Source organism: Lemur catta, chromosome 7, assembly GCF_020740605.2.
Source record: "Lemur catta isolate mLemCat1 chromosome 7, mLemCat1.pri, whole genome shotgun sequence".
In the NCBI taxonomy this organism is placed as follows: domain Eukaryota; kingdom Metazoa; phylum Chordata; class Mammalia; order Primates; family Lemuridae; genus Lemur; species Lemur catta.
The window spans coordinates 6,794,180-6,798,263 of record NC_059134.1 but is presented as its reverse complement, the minus strand read 5'-3'; the positions used below and the strand labels follow the sequence as shown (position 1 = coordinate 6,798,263).

General features: G+C 47.1%; 1 long non-coding RNA gene across 1 annotated transcript; it reads left to right on the top strand.

The window, feature by feature from the left end:
- The first annotated feature begins 983 nt into the window (after window positions 1-983).
- LOC123640979 lies at window positions 984-3,755 on the top strand. The gene is made up of 3 exons (XR_006736189.1): window positions 984-1,124; window positions 1,201-1,258; window positions 2,462-3,755. It is a non-coding gene; the product is annotated as an uncharacterized LOC123640979 (long non-coding RNA).
- Window positions 3,756-4,084: the final 329 nt, after the last annotated feature.

Genomic DNA, 4,084 nt, shown 5'->3' with positions numbered 1-4,084 from the left:
TATAGTGCCCAGATAGGGACCTCTCTAGTGGCTCAGACGTCACCATGGAACCACTTTGACTGGACAGTTGGGAGTCACATGACCTGAGTCTTAACTACGCAGACAGATTGTTCTAGGTCACTTTCCAGACTCTATCGTACCTATGCCACTTGGCCCATGGACTAGAGAGTCCTCTGCATTCTTTTGCAGCTGGCACACTAAGTGATGACTGGCAAATTCGTAGAGTATTCCCTCCTCCCCCAGTGGCTCGGGAGATTAGGGTGGAGCAGGACCAAGATGGGAGCCACAGCCTCCACTTTTTCCCTGGAAGACCTGGAATCCCTTGCCATCTACCTAACACTGCAAGTTCCATTCGTGGTAAGTGCCCTACACAAGTGTACCTTTTATACCGTATTTTTACTGTACCTTTTCTATGTTTAGATACACAAATACTTGTCATTGTGTTACAGTGGCCTGCAATATTCAGCACTGTAACATGCTGTCCTGTCTGGGTTTGGAACCCAGGAACCATAGGCTACGCCGTGTAGCCCAGGTGTATAGTAGGCTGTGCTGTCTCGGTTTGTGTAAGGACACTCTGATGTCCACACAGTGATGAAATGGCCTCGCAATGCATTTCTCAGACCATCTCTCTATCATTAAGGGATGTATGACCATTTATCTCCCTTAAAGTGTGACACCAGAACTTATCGTAATAATGCTCCTATGTGGTTTGATGCACAGAACAGAGCTGTGTTATCACTCAGTATCAGTCCTTAGTCTAGATACTGCTTTTCTATAAAGCAGCCTGAGATTTTCAGCAGCTGCAGAAAACCTGGACTCCTACTGTGCCTATGGCTTAAGTCCGGAGGTTTACCCGTAGATGTGTTCTGCTGGCTTCCCCATCCCACTTTCATGAAGCTGTGTGAGTGTGAGAGAGAGAGAGAGAGGAGGGGGAGAGTGATATCTCAGTGCAGGACCTTACATTTATTCTTACTCAGTTTTATCTAGACTGATCTGGCCCATAGGTCCAACCCACTGAGACCTGCATTTTCTTAACCAAGGAGCTGTGGGCTTGGAGCCTCACACTGTCTCTGATTCTCTCTCACTGGAAAAGTCGACGTGGACTGTGCACTCGGCATGTGCAGGTCTTAATCTAATCACTTCGTGTGGATTTTTCCCCCTTTAATCCTCACAACAATCTGAGGTAGACATTCTTATTAGGCCCATTTTACAGATGAAGAAGCTGAGGACTCGACAGATTTTCCCAGGGTTACAAGAGGTAAGTTGTGGGGCAGAGATTTGAATCCACGTCTTTCTGATCCCAGCACGTGCTAACTACTACAGTATATAATATAATCCCTATGATTTTGTCCAAATCACTTACTAGAATGGTGGAAAGGAGAGACCCAGGGACAATACTATTGGGGCGGTAAACATGAAAAAGCATGTGTCAGAGTGAAAATCCCAACATGCGAGCATGTAAAGTGAGGTGACATCATCTATCCCAACTGTATCTTGCCACATACTCCAATTTGCAAGGGCCCCAGAATCCCCAAGGAAAAGAGCTCATATATTTACATATGGCTTCTGATCTTGGTCTGTGCTGTTTCTGCCACGCTGCTGCCAGCCCCAGCACGGCAGTGCCCGCTGCCCCAGGCCGCAGGCCCCTGGGCGTGGATTTCCTTTGTGACCCAGATGGGCTGTGGAAGGAGGCAGAAGGGCCACTGGGCACACAGCTGACTTGAGGAACTGGCAGTGTCCTTCCTCTGCCGTGTGAGAATTCTCCAACGTGGGGAGCCATCTGCTGATGCTGTGAGAATCGGGCAGCCTCCACCCTCATCGTTAGCTTGGCAGCAGTGGGGAGTGAGTCCAGAAAGAGCCCTTGTGTGTCATAAAGAAAATTTAAGCCGTATGTTTCTCATTCATTTACTCTTAAGTCATCAAAATGTTGGTTTTAAAGAGGCTTTTGATGTCCAACTTGCTTTCTGCTTTTTTAGCGGGGGAAAGAGAGAGGAAGTCACGATTCTCTAGCTGTAAATTACCCAGTTTTAGGAAAGCTGTAGACAGATAGAGTACCTCAATACAGGAAGACTGGAGGAAGTTTCCAGGCAGGGGTCTGCTTTAGGAACATATACTAGGATGTTTGTTCTCATTCACCAAAATGTACATTGAGTACTAAGTGACAGGCAGAGAATAGATACCAGGTCGGGGACTCATGATCCTCTTCTGTGAGTAGCATCAGAGGGTGGGGAGACATACATCTAAATAAATTACTGGGTCATGCGTCTGTAGGTGACTCCAGTGCCTGCAGTCACTTTCTGAAGCTGTAACCGTAAGCAGCCACACCGTGATTAAGAAACTCTGGCTTAGAGAGGTTAATGTGCTCAAGGTCACCTATACAGCAGGTATAGTCCTGCAGCTGAGATTTGAATCTAGGCTGTCTTACTCTAGATTTCATGCTCTTAACTTTTATTGCCTCTAGGAGGAGGTGGAGGTGGTCCCTGGGCTGGGAGGAAGAGGAAGAACCTTCCAGGCAGAGGATATGACTGCTGAGAAGGCCCCAAGAAGGGAGGGGCATGGTACATGTAAGGGACAGAAAAGTCAGTGTGGTGGAGGACAGGAGATGGGCCAAGGGGAGGCTGGGGAGGACCATGGCACCAAGGTAAGGATGTGGTCTCTAACCTGAGTGGAGGGAAGCTACTGGAAGGTCTTCAAAACTCTCCAGGGGATTCTAATATGGATTCAAGGTTGAAAACCAGTGGGACAATGGTGGTGGCAGTTGAGCAGGAAAGTGGCTGGACTTGAGTAGTACCTAGACTTCAGTTTATAGGGTTTGGCATGATTGATTGTGTGGTAGGGAGGGAAAGGGGAGGCATGGAGAATGAAAGAGGAAATAGCAAGTGACATTAATGGAGAGTCCCAGAGCAGGGATCCGGGGACCTCTGGTTTTTAGGAGATAACAGCTAAGCCGACACTCTTCTTAAGCGCCCAAGCTTCTGTCTGAGTATGTGAGCTCAGGTGTACCCTGAAGCTTTTACAGGCTTTGAAGTCCAGATCACTTTTGTCCTGGTAACCAAAATGGCCTAATTAATGTGTTCATAGCCCAACATGGCAAGTGTCACAGTATAGATATAACTACAACGTTAGAGTTGCTGAGAGAACTGAGTGACGAATTCTGCCGGGGAATATCAGGGAGCGCTCTACTGAGGAGGTGCTGTTTGAGTTGGTACTTAAAGGATCAGCAGAAGTTCTTGGATGAAAAAAGAAGGGTGTGCCAGGGCGTTGGGTGGTGAAGGGCCCATTGGGTCTGGGAAACAGTGGGAGGTTCAGAGTGGCACGACTAGGCGTGTCAGGGAAGGCAGTGGGGACACGGCTGGCCAGAGCACGGGGACCCACTGGGAAGAGCTGTGGACGCCAAGTGCAGGACTTGGTAACTTCACCGTCCAACTTACAAACTTCCCTCCTCACAGGACTTGGTCTCTTGCCTTTTGTTGGGGAGCTCTGAACATAAGAGAATCCTTGGAGCCAACAGGCCCCTGGGAGTTCATCTCATCCATTCCCTTGTCCTTAGGGAGTACTTGGTCTACATTGTTTTTGCATTAAGAGAAACTTTCCTGTTTTTGAAGCATATTAAGGAATAAAATCCTACAACTTCACTGGGTCTACCTTGCTTGGTCCAGGAGTCCTCATCCTAATTATTTTCTTCTACAGTTTCAGCTTATTTTTGTAGATTCTCAAAGGAATGGAAACAGTCTCCCTTTGTTATAATGAAAGATCCCCACATTCTTAGGCAATCGCCAAAGAAAAACATTTATTGGACTCTACTGTGTGATAGGGTCTCTGAGGGTTGGCATATAAAGAATTAGAAGATCCATTCTTCGGCTGCAAGTTGATTATATATGGGCATAAGGAAATAAGAAAGAAAAGTAGTAACACAAGACAATACATTCAAATATATAGTAAGTATCAAATGAAATCTGCCTTGATTTTTCTCTGACTATTCTCCCATTGTCGCCGGTAGCTGCCTCACCTCCCAGAGGGCAGTCGTTGCGTGGTGTTGCAGCTGTCTGTCATGCGGGAGCTCCTTAAAGTAGCACTGTGTCTT